The 12,989-nt window shown below is 44.3% G+C and overlaps 1 protein-coding gene across 7 annotated transcripts in view; it reads left to right on the top strand.

Annotated features, from left to right (window-relative positions):
* The first annotated feature begins 1,491 nt into the window (after positions 1–1,491).
* ATXN1 (ataxin 1) overlaps positions 1,492–12,989 on the top strand; it is a 453,518-nt gene continuing 442,020 nt past the window's right edge. For 2 of the 7 annotated variants that reach the window (XM_030817352.1, XM_030817350.1), the window contains exon 1: positions 1,492–1,676. The gene's annotated coding sequence lies outside the window, so the exon portion shown is untranslated. Of the gene's footprint in view, positions 1,677–2,613; positions 2,910–6,827; positions 8,914–9,608; positions 9,724–12,989 lie in introns of those variants that run through there. The other 5 variants (XM_030817347.1, XM_030817346.1, XM_030817349.1 and 2 more) reach the window with 5 other exon arrangements.

Here is a 12,989-nt window from a genome sequence, read left to right as displayed (position 1 = left end):
TGAAGCACGTAGGCTCTTGCAGGCCAGAGTTGTGTAAAAACTGACACTTTTTTTTTGGTCATCCTGTGCCCTGCCTCAGTTGGTGACTAACCGTTAGGTCATAAGTAAACTCAGCCAAAAGATCTCTCAAATACAGCTCACAGTCAAGACTGGTGGCTTTCAGAAAGAAACTTACGCGAAGGGATCATGTTTCCAGACACTTAGTTCTAAGCACCTGAAGAAGGTCAAATGTCGCCCGACACCTACCGGCCTTCCAGAATCATCTGCAACAAGAACGCCGCACTGAGCGCCCTTAGTCTGGAGGCGCCTCCTAAGTCCTCCAGGTGCCACACCTGTTGGCAAGGTGCACCCATCCGAAGAAGATTCCTTCGCGTGGAGGTCACACCTGGCGGCGGGACAGGCGGAGGGGCGGGGTGGTGGGAGTCGGGGACCGCACTGAAACCCTGAGTCCAGATTTAAGTTCCTCGTCGATTCTCGAGAACTGTCATTTGATGCTCCGGTTGCTTTCTCTGTCTCCTACACTGGTTACCTCATTTCCGATTAAATTAATGATCCGAAATTAGCTGCCAGAGGAGTGCGCGGGTCTCCTTTCCAGGCTAGAGCGGAGTAGTTCCATATCAAAGCCGATTTCCGGACCTGCGGAGAGAGAAAGAGCGCAGGGTCGGGCGGTCGCCAGCGTTCGCAGACAGGAAAGGTGAGGGTGCCTGTGCAGTCGGGGGACCCCTTGAAACTTTCCGGAGTTGCACGCAGAGGCAATCCCCGCGGCCCCCCGGGCCTGGGTTCCGGAACGCCGAAGCGACGCCGGTTTGCGGCTTAACGTGCAGCTGATGATCAGAGTGAGCCCTTTTAGACGCTGCTCGGAGCGCTGGGGACCAAGGACACGTCGGGATTAGAATTGGCCGACCTCCCCTCCCCACTGGGGTGTTTCATCGGCTCCCAGCTGAAGCCTGACAGCCCTTGGGGGAGTCCCCCAGGTTGCCTGAGTAGCGCCCCGTTGTCGCTCAGTCCCCTCCAACTAGGTGCAGGGACCCAGGGAGGCGCGCGAGGACCGACCCGTCACCGCTCAAATTACCTCATCGCCCAGCTCCCCGCCCCCTTCCCAAACCTGGAAGGAACCTTGCCCTCCGGTCCTCGTCTCCCCTCCCCCGCACCCCATCCCGAGCCACTCTTTGGGAAAGGTGCCCGCCTCCCCGGGCGGCGCGCAGCGAAGGGTTAAGGGCGCGGGCCGGCCGCCGCGCGGTGCGCTCGCCGTGCTCTGTGCGGCTCGCCGGGCCGCCCGCCAGAGGGTGCCCCCCACCCCCATGAAGTCGGATCCTTGAGCTGCGGCGGCGGCAGCCAACTGCTCCATATTTGGCTTCTATTACACATTTACATACTGGAGCGAGCGAGCGAGCGAGCGCGAGAGAGCGCGAGGGAGGGAGGGCGGGCGGGAGGAGGGAGGGGAGGGGAGCGGGAGGAGGGGGAGGAGGAGGAGGAGGAGGAGGAGGAGAGAGCAGAGTATACCGCAGACATCATTTCTACTACAGTGGCGGAGCCGTACAGGACCTGTTTCACTGCAGGGGGATCCAAAACAAGCCCCGTGGAGCAGCAGCCAGAGCAACAGCAGCCGCAAGACATTGTTTCTCTCCCTCTGCCCCCCCTTCCCCACGCAACCCCAGATCCATTTACACTTTACAGTAAGTGGCTATTTTTTTTTTCCTCCTCTGATTCTTTCCCCCCTCCCCCATCCCCTTCTCCCCTTATTTAGATTAAAATCCCTCCTCCCCCGATCTCCCGAGAGGGGCAAAAGCAACAACCAGCAAACAAACCCAAAACCCCAATCGGCTGCACGGAAAACAGCTGGAAGAGGAGCGAAGGAAATCGACGCGTCGTGTTCTGTGTGTGTGCGTGTGTGTGTGTGTGTATGTGTGTACATACAATCGTCCCCGGCTCCAGGTTCCCGGGCCAACACCCCCACTCTGGGCGCAGGGGCGGCCGGCGGGGGGGCTGTCAAGGGCTGGGTGGGCGCCCGCCGGGCTAGGGGGCGCGCCCGGGCGGGGGGCGCGGGCGGGGAGAGCGGCGGCGGCGCCCCGCTCCCCCGGCTGCTGGTCCGGTCGCGAGTGCGGAGAGCCATGTCCTCCTCCCTCCGGGTGGCGCTGGGGGGAGGCGGCGGCGGCCGGGGTGGGGGGGTTGGTCCCTTTCCCGGCCGCCCTCTTCCCATTCCTCCTCCCCGGAGAAGGCGGTGAGAGAGAGGGGGTCTCGGGGAGGGCTGGACTTCCCCGCGGGTGGTCGCCCGGCCTCGGCGCCCTGGGGCGGGGGTCTCCCCTCGGAGGGCCAGCCTCGCCGGGTGTGCGGCTGCGGGCGGGGAAGGGACTGCTCCTGCAGCCGGGACGGGACTTTGCGCGCGGCGGGGTGCCAGGCGGGGGGCGCAGAGGGGTGGCCTCGGGGACCCCGCGGGGGTAGCGGGTGTGCGGGTGCCTGGAGCGCGGCTGGAGTGGCGGTGACGGCCAGGCCGCCACCGCCGCCCTGTTGGTGCGGCCGCTTCCTGATCATGTGCAGCGGCAGCCGCCGCCCGGAGCCGGGAGCCCGCGAGCGCCCCAGTCCGGGCCGGCGCCCCCACCAGCACCCGCGGCAGGAGCCGAGGAGCCGCGGCAGGCGCTGCCCTGAGCCGGGAGTGAACGGCTGCGCGGCTGCTGGGAGGGTGAATGAAGCCAGGAGGAGGGGAAGGAGGAGGAGGAGGCGGCGGCGGCGGAGGAGGCGCTGCGGGGATTGGGATGCGCCCTGGAGCCCCACTGCTCGTTCACTCTGGGCCGGGCCGGAGACTCTGCCACTCCCGGGGGCGCTGCCGCCGCCTCCTACGTGGTTCCAGTGCTGCGCGCAGGCCGGTCCCGCAGGGGGCAGGGAAGGGGGCCGGACGGGCGGAGCGAGAGGTGAGGCGGTGTCGGAGCGCGGCGTGAGTGTGAGTGAGTGAGTGAGTGTGTGTGTGTGAGTGTGTGTGTGTATTTGTGTGTGTGCGCGCGCGCCGGGCGGGGGGCGAGGGCCGTCGCGACGCGGAGGGCCCTTCCTTGGCTACTTGGCTGACTCTGCAGCGCCCCGACCCCTCTTCAGCCCCCAGCCTTCAGACTGCCTTCTTAAACTCCGTGGCTTGTGCTTTCATTTTATTTCAGACCACGTAGGGGGCTGACTGAAAGGGATGAAACAATTCAGGTTTTCTAGGGAGATTGAGCAAGAACCTTAGTGGGGGGTGGAAGTAGGGTGGTGATCGAGACTCTGCCAGAAAACAAAACAAAACAAAACAAAAATCAGTTTCTAAGGACGGCGGGGGTTCGGTTCGAGCCGGTGGCTGCTCTGTTTTGTTTTGCTTTCTTGGTATATAATCCTACAGATAAAAGGGTAATATAAATATTTGAGAAGAGGGAAATTGCTGAAGAGTAGTAAGGAAAAAAAAAAAAAAAAGCCAGTCGGAAGAAGCTGGTTATATAATGCGCGATGTGGCTAACAAGAAAGGCAAGCTATTTTTATTTTGTTTACCGTATGCTGTGCAGTAGGGACTCCTCCAAACTGGTTCTGTCCCCGAAGAGATTCTTAGCTTCCCTGTGAGATCCACAGGATACAATTAGCAAAATTAGAAGACCCTATTACACCCACAGAATAAAAACTAATGCCTTACAGTGGCTTTCTCCCTGCACATCCTGTCGTGCATGCACGGGAATGTGTGTATGCAAATAAGTTCTCCTTTGGCAATCTAGTAGTCACATCTCAATGACATTTGTGTTTTATAATGCAGGCTGTTTTTAATATTTAAACATCTTTGTTATATATTGCACACAGCAGTGGGTAGTTACTTGGTGGTTATTTTTAGGCATAGCTAGTTACTTTTTCAACAGTGTTAGCTAAGACATTTCTGTTTGGGTTTTTTAGGAGGCTGCAGTTCCTAGAAGCCCCCGTTAAGCCCACCCTTCGGTTTATTTGGTGGGTAAAGGTAGTTTGATACTTGAGCTTTTTTTGGAATGAAGCTTATGCCTGAGGAAACCACCAGAGAGAAGAGAAAATCCTGCACAGGAACTCTTGGAAGGGGATTGCACCATAACGGCTAGTGCTGTGGCATTTAATCTGCTCTGATTGCCCTCTCACTGTGCATGCATCAGTCAATATTTTAGCAGCTCCGCAAATAAATGGACTTGAATGCCATCTTCTACATAAAGCAGAGGTTGAAGGGCTCCCCTGAACCTCCTGGCTGCCTGTCAGTGGTGTAGGTTTTCGGTGCCCTTACTCCAGCCCTGATCACTCATGTAATTAGATCAGGCTGCCATGGCAACAGACAGTGTGCCTCGTCCATTCAGGTGGGTTTGTCTTGTGCCTGAACTACTCCAAGTGTTTTATGCACAGCATTTATGCTGCCCAAGCCAGACGAGAGACTCCACTATTTCAATTGCATCTTCTTTCAGTCATTTGGATGGGAGACACTGAATGAGGCTTCTAGCTACTCAACTTTTATAAAGGAGACCAACAAGCTCTTCTTCCTAGGTGCAGTATGTAAATGCATCTCCCCAGACAGTGAAAGGAGCCTGACAATCCTGCTGGTGTTTATTGTGAACAGATCAACAAGTATTTGGTACTTGTTAGAAACCTTTCAGAGCTCACTAAAGCAACATTCCTTTTGCAGTCTGGTGCCTTTGGCCTTGCAGTCACTTAACCCTTTCAAGTGTGAAGAGCGTTCATCATTTGGAACCTACATTGCCCATAGCAATGGCTGGATTTCTAAAGGGTTTACTCAGGGGAATAACTTATTTGGAAAATATATTCCCATTGTCACATTTTAAAACTTGACAGCCATCATAACAAAAACTGGTACTGACAGTAGGCAGACATTCTGAATGTATTCATTCTTAATTTGGATCTATCGGCTGTGATTTGAATGATCTTTGGTAGTAAGTTAAAAGGATTTTTTTTTCCTTAGCTAAGTGAGAGATGATAGAGGCCTATAGCTAGAGGACTGATAATGCATGGTGCTTTTGCACAATAAACATGTGCTTTATTTTAGGATGTAATTTAGTGAGCAGTTAGAAAGCAGTATTCTAGTCTTTGCATTAGGGCACCACTGATGAAGCTGGCTAAGCGAAGAGAAATAATATTATGGCAAAAAGGAAGAAAGGAAAAGTTGCTTTAGTTGCTGAAGCTCTGTGCTGCTCAGGCAATCCAACTAAGCAGGGCAGGGGGTGGGAGTGGGGAGTATTTTCATAACCCTGGTATTCAAAAGAAAAGATAATTGAGAATATATCTTGATTTAGTTGTGACTGCCAGTCAGTTTACAATTTTATGGCCAACATAGCTAAACTGGTAAATTTTTTCCCCCAGGGCTAGGATTTGAGAGAGCTACTCAACTATTCACAGGGGGTGTACGAGTTTTTACCGTTTTGTGAGTTTATGTGGTTGGTAAATTCATTGTGGCCTGGTCAGATGAAGCATTGCTGTAGTTAAAATGAGCTATTATTTCTTCTAGGTACTCAACTTTTATAAGGTGGTAAATAGATGGGAAGCAAGGATGTCAATATTACACAATGCCTTGGAGGTCCTGGATTCTATTTTGCAACATATAGAAAAATGCTTTACTTGCAGTAAAATGTGAACATATATTTTTCAGTGCACAAATAAATTCATGTGAAAATAAGTATAAAAAAATGTACTTGGTGGGAACCACCAAAGGCAATATTTTTACTTGTGGATTTCGTTTTAAGAGGGTTTGGTAAACAGAAGTGATACTTTGTCAAAAATGTTACAACTAGACTTCCGGACTTCTGAATTGTCTTTTACACTTAGAGGAAGATTAAACAAAAACTCTTTAGCCACAAGATTACATTGAGAAAACTCAAATGCCTGTAAGTTTCAACATACCTAAGTCAGTTGCCTAGGAGTCCTGGGAAAGGCCAGTGCTGAGATTATTGAAATATTAGTAAACATTACTATGACTCCTGTTTTTGTTGTCATTATAGAGTCCAAGGACTCACACTTCTTTTGAATAATGTTGTGACTTTATTGTTTTTTCATTCTGAAATGTCAAGTGGATTTTACTTTTTTGCACATACCTTGAGTGACAGTTTCTGATGACTAACACTGTAACACTCATTTTGTTTCTTATTAAAAGTTAAGCAATAAACATATTTTACTAAAATTCTGAAACTCACGTAAGTAGGTAAATGTGGGAGTGAATGTTAATTCTTTAAACTGTAGTTACCTGAAAATAACACAAAGGATCTGAACAGCTTAAATACTTGCATCGGTAAAGTGACATAGTGCAGTAAGACAGGCTATTTTTTTTAAGGGAGAGATAGATTATTTGACTTTCCTTGCTCTGTATTTTCAGAGTAATTCAGTAGTTCGAATGATTGGTTTCTGTGAGAGATTTAGATCTGTGCAGTTTAATTGCTTCAAATGACAGATTTAGTTCTGGTCATACTTCCAAGGTTATCAGAAGCGGACCCTCCTTATTTTGATAAAAGCATTGAAAGCAATAAATTGTAGAAATGGTAATAGAAATAATAATTTCTGTTTTAGGACCTTGCATATCTTTTTCTAAGATAAGAATTTTTAGTCATCAATTATGTTCACATTTTATTTTCATGTAATTTAGTTTAATAAATTTACTCATTCAAAAATTTTTTAAGAAGTTTTACAGAATTTTTTAAATGTTGGCTGAAAGAGCCGTAATTACATTGAGATTTTTAAAAATATATAAATGCTTAAAATTACAGAAGTAATAAAAAGAATGGTTTTAGGCAAATCTTATGGAAACAGTTTTTTATTTTTTTCTTCTTTTATAATTATATTTATGGATATTTGTCTTTATAAGTGTAGTAATATATTTTATAATGGTCATAATTTGAACTTTCAGGCTAATGTACTATAAATATTTGTATTATGCATTACTACCATCTGAAATGTACCAAAACACGTTTAGAAAGAACAATTATGGACAAAAAAGCAACAAGCATTATATTTTGTTTGACATATTTCATGTTAACAGAAATGTTTCATTGATTTTTCTGTAACTTTTAATGCATCCCATTTGTGGAGTAATGAAAATGTAATGATAATTGCCACAATGTAAGCAAAAATTGTATCCTACCTGAAAATTACTTTTCAGAAAATTCCTGGTAGTGTACTCAGAATTTGAGACTTAAGAGGGCAGAGATTTCCCCGATTGTGGTGTTTTGATTTGGGCTAAGAGGAACTCTTTTTTTTTTTTTTTTTTTTTTTTTCCACTTAGGTGCCCTTTAACATGACAAGTTTTGAATGAGTTAGGTAGCAGAAGTTTTTCGTGACAATTATTGTAGCTACTAACCTATAGCATCTATCCTTCTAACGTTCAAAGAAAATATATTTTTCTGTCACTGTGTGTGGCAAACTTTATTTTCTTGTGCCCTTAATTTTGGCCCCGTCTCTCACATTATCTCCTGATGTTTACTGACCTTTACATCAGTTTTGTTTAGGCCATCTTTCTTGTTAATCTTCCACTATTAATAGTATTGTATTATGTTGCTCTGCTGGGCTTTAAAAATATTGAGTATTCCATTTTTGGTGTATATCACTGTATAAAATGTCCTATAAATTATTTTCTTGTATATTATTTTGTAAGTTTTTGCAGTGAATACATGCTGCCTTGCTTGTATTCTTTCCTTTTTCCCACTGATGGAATACAAGTTATGTAAACTCTCTTTATTATCCTAACTAGTGCAGCAACACAAACGCTTTTGAAATAAGAAAGCATACTCATGCAAGAGTAAAGTAATCTTTTATGGCATTTACATCATGTTTGACTCTCCTCTGCACTTCGGCAAACTAGGAGGAGGTTGTAACTTGGACTCTATAAAACCTTATCTGCCAGGTGATATGTAAACAGGATTGTATGCACACACATTGTCATACAGGCAAACACTCTCCCAACTGGTGAGCTCATAAAAAGCACTGTCTGCGAATTTATGGTACCTGCACCTCGTTTGAGAATCAAGTATTTTGATGCTTAATTTGAGATGAAATCATGATCCTCCCTCCCTGCTTCCTCATCCTTAAAGAAGTACTAAGATTAAATAGAATTTTGTAAACTTCTACTTAACTTGGCCATTATTTATATTTGTAACTCAACAGGCTTCTTGGTGGAGGGACTGAGCCTTCTAAAGATTTTAAAGACATTATAGTGTAGAACAGCTTACCTTCCTTCTCTGTACACACAGATGATACGTGGGGAAACCAAGGACTACAAGAATTACTTCTTTTGCATATCAGTCCCCGGCATGCAATCAATGCTTAAATAAATGCTTGGTGAATGGATTAGTTAGAAGTAAGAATATTTTGGCTACTGTTCATTACTTTGAAAAGTGCTGGAAAGAAGTGGAAGTTATTTTCCTTTCCAGCTGGGCTGTGCTCTTAAAAATAGTGAGTGTGTATGGATGAAAATAATCATGACTACCGAGATGTGTTGCCATGTACCCAAGGATAATTGGCTCACTTACCTGTTTACGGATTATTCACATTGGAGATCATATTCATAGCTCCAGAATAGTTTCTTTCTGACATCCAATATAAACCTGGGCCTCCTCCTTCCTACTGTTACCTGGCGTGAGCTTAGGAAACCCAAACTAAATTTAAAATCAGCCTAAGCAAATGTGCAGATCAGCTCCAGTAATCAAAGACTGAAAATCAGTCCAGCATTCACTAGTTCAGGGATGATTTCATAGTAACCCTGCTACTGATTTTTTTTGAATTTTTTTTTCTGTTTAATGTGGATAATTGGGAATTACCGGTATTTAAGAATACAATTTTAATGGATAGGGCTAAAAAATACATTAGCCGATGAAGTCCTCAACTTCTTCCATTTCTGTGCATAGGTTTTACCTCACAAAAACTACTACAAGCACCAAGCTCCCTGATGGAAAGGTATATGGAAGATTCATTCATTCTTTCTTTCATTCATCCATTCACACATTCACTCATTCATCATACAATGGAAAATTTTTACTTAACCATGTGCAAGGAATTGTGGCAAAATGAAAATGAGATATACGTTCAGTATTTAAATAATTTAAAGTTTAGCGGAAAGTTTAGTGAATATAAATGCACACTTTACACTTTTTTTCTGCATTTTATCCTTTATTCCATTGGACTGGTATGCTAATAGCTGTGCGCTTTCATGATTGTCTTTCAAGTTGCATGTTGATAGATAATACATGCCACATTAAAATTAGGCTTTGGCTCAATTACTATTCAATCCATGCCCATTTTCACCTGATACTCCTTGTAGTTACCAGCATGTGTTTATCAGATGATTGGCTAGAATCATTGGAGAAAAGAATGACAGTGGCTGGCTCAAATGGGGAGACCATCCTCTTAATTTGATGGAAGGGATGACCTTTTTGTATGTTGGCCTCCCTCTGAGCCTCGTTGAGTAAAACCAGACCTGCCTTTTGAGCTGGCTGGGATCTGTATTATTCTCATACAACAGAATACCGAATGTGATGTTCTTAAAATTTGTATTTCGGTGCATAGACACTTAAGGTGGACTTATTTTTTAAAGCAGTTTATTCTGTTTTTCATTTTGGATTTCCTCTCCTGCACTCCCTGGACCATTGCAGGAGCATCGTGCATCCAGTCACCAGGGTGGTCCATTCAAGCTGCAGATTTGTTTGTCATCCTTGTACAACAATCTCCTCCTCCACTGCCACTACAGGGAAGTGCATCACATGTCAGGTGAGAGTTTTGCGATGCTCTCTGTTTTCCATCTGAGGATAAAGTCCTGACCTGGAAGATTGCCTCCTAGCCATGCTCCCTTACTTCGTTGGCTGTTGAATATCATTTTCTTTGCAAACTCTATTTGGGCATAGTGTGGGAAGTTGAGAAATTGCCAAAATTGTTTTTTAAAACTTGGATTAAAGTATCTATCTATTTGGTTTAATCTATATGTTCATGAAGACGTTCATTTGACTTTGTGATGATTGATAATTGCCAATTGGGGCTTGGACCTATCATTTTAATTGTCAGTTTTCCTTAGTACGATTAAGAATGCTATGCTACCAGATATCTTCAGTTACAGTTTTTACATTTTAGATTACTGTTGTAGTATAATATATGCGTAGCAAAACAGAGACCTATTTGTTTAGGGGAACCAGTATTTGTTGAATCTTGAATTTCTTTGTGTCTGTTTGGATTTTACAACTTCCTGATTTTCCCACGTACAGTAAGTTTTTCTGGCCTGGAGAGTCATGCAGACACAGGGTGTATGCAATGGTGATGACTCATGGTTCTCTGTTGAAGAAAGGGCCAGAGGATATTGCCTCAAATTAAATCAGGAAAGAAAAAGAGGTTTGCTAGAACTTGGGGCAGTAAGGGCTTGGGAACAGAAGGGTTTGAGTGTATGTAGCCAAGGGAGATTGTGAAATAGAAAATAGGGGGTCAATTTCTATTTGCCTTGGAAATGGACCTGCTTGAAACTGTGAAGACAGACTAGATTAGAGGTTCCCAAGCCTGGCTAGGCAACAGAATCACCTGGAGAGCTTAAAAAAATAGAATTTGGGGCTCCACCCTAGACTTGCTGAATCAGAATGTTCCCTGCTGGAATCACTGATCTGTCTAGGCACTGATGCTCCACAGGTTTGGGAAGCCCTGGGTCGGCCGGTCTTCCAGCAGGTCTTCCTAAGTTATGTTCTATAGACTTAGTTGGGGAGAAGCTCATTCTACTTTTAGCAAATCTCCCATTTGAAAATTTGAATTTTCAAAACTCATTTTTCAAGAGGTGGATGGATATTTGCTTTATAAAAGGTTCATTTAAACAATGATTGACCAGATTTCTTTGAAGAAAGAGCTGCCTCTTTACATTAAGAGCCAATTTTTAAGTTACATATAAATTCTCTGGCATCTTAGATAAGAGCATGGAGCTCCGTAATCAACCCATCTGGACTTAAGATCTGGAGCTGCCATTGTGACCTTGAGTAGTCCTATGTCCCTTCGATGCCTCAGTTTATTCATGTATAAGATGGAGGTAATATTAGAACTTTCTTATAGGGCTGCTGTGAGGATGGAGTAAAATAGTAGATATACCGTGGGTAGAATAGTACCTGGTGTGTGGTTTGTATCTTTTAACAGATGCTATCAAGTAACTTATCCCTCAACAGGTTGATTGTTATGGTCATGTTTTATGATGGTTGCTCCTGAACCATACATGACTAGCAATATGTAAATATACCTGGACCTTGGTCTTTGGACCCACCCTGTAGACATCTACGGCTCTGCAAAGCCAAGGAGCCTTTTGTTTGTTTTCGCTGAATTTTAAATTCTGAATTTATCCCAACTCTCTGACTGATGGGATGCATGTGTGGTTTTTTTTTCTTAGATTGTTGTAAAATGAACTGATGAATTGCATGCATAAATGTGGTTATTTGTGGTCTGAGTAAAAATAAACAAAAACCTGAGTGACTGAAGTATTATGCCTCAGGAAAAATAGCCAAAAAAGTCCCAGTGGGGGACAAGGTGGAGGAGGGAAGAGTCATCACAAACACGATATTCTTGTAAAATGTGGAACTGGATTCCTTACATTTTATTGGCTGTGGATTAGAGAGGTGTTCTTTAAGTGGAAATGTAACCTAAAGTTACATGCAAAGGTAAGCCTCTTAAGATCTACAAGTGTCAGCTGAATGAAAAAGGTAGGGTGGGCCAGGCACAGTGGCTCAGGCCTTTAATCCCATCACTTTGGGAGGCTGAGGTGGGTGAATCACTTGAGGTCAGGAGTTCGAGACCAGCCTGGCCAACATGATGAAACCCTGTCTCTACTAAAAGTATAAAATTTAGCCAGGCATTATGGCAGGTGCCTGTAATCCCAGCTACTTGGGACGCTGAGGCAGGAGAATCGCTTGAATCCTGGAGGCAGAGGTTGCCATGAGCCCAGGTTGCACCACTGCACTCTAGCCTGGGCAACAGAGTGAGACTCCATCTCAAAAAAAAGAAAAGAAAAGAAAAGAAAAGGGTAGAGTGTCTTACTGCTACTTTATCTCTTAGGGATGATACTCATTTTAACAGTTATGTGCTAGGCTGAAAATCCTCACATTTAGATCTTTGGGGAAATAGTTTAATTGCAGATGGGTTGAGTACACGTGCATTTTTTTTAACCTGTGGTGTTGAAAGGGAGTTATTTGTGATAACAGAAATATCTCAAGAATTTTATTGTGAAAAAACAGGCAGCAAAAAGTCATATCTCTTGGTCAATATGGGCAGCTTATTGAGAAGAGACCTAGGTTTTTGTAGTATATTAGGCAAGTTTAAGTGTCTTATGAATACTAAAATACTGACAAAGTAGCACAAAGTCACCTTGAATTTTAAGCGCTGACATTTTCTATGATTGCATTTAAAGAAAGTTTATAAGCATTATCTAAACATTTTGCATCAATAATGGCCTCATTACAGTCCTCACGATTGACGGCTCAACGTAGGCAGAAAAATAGTATCATTCATGTTGTACTCTGTTACATTCATTCAGTTTTTTTCTTAAACCTACATTATAGTTCTTTCTGGTTCTAGTTATTTTATAAATATGATACAGCTATAGCAAGTTATGACCTAACTTGTTCACAGTCACTATTTATGTAAAGAAATGATTCATTCATTTATTCATTGTGAATTTTTTTTAAAACTACTGCATGGTGCTGTGGGAATGGAAGTGAATAAGAGCTACCGGAAGGCAGTTATTTTCTTCATGGTCAGGCAGGGGAAAGAAGAAACTCTCTGAAATAATGAATACAAATAGAATGGGGTTCTAACAGTGTTCTAACAGTGAAGGAATTCAGAAGAGTGACGCTGAGTAGGAGTGATCAGGAAAGACTTTGAGGAGGAGGGATCACTTGAGTTGAGCTCTGCCGGCTAGATTGAATTTCTGTGGGAAGAGATGGATGGAGCATGAGGAAGGCCATGTGTGTGTCTGGGACATAACAAGCCAGTGCACGGTATGTAACTGACCAGGACATTTT

This window comes from Nomascus leucogenys, chromosome 8 (assembly GCF_006542625.1).
Source record: "Nomascus leucogenys isolate Asia chromosome 8, Asia_NLE_v1, whole genome shotgun sequence".
NCBI lineage: Eukaryota > Metazoa > Chordata > Mammalia > Primates > Hylobatidae > Nomascus > Nomascus leucogenys.
Note: the sequence above shows the minus strand (reverse complement) of the source record. Positions and strands in the feature narration are given on the sequence as shown.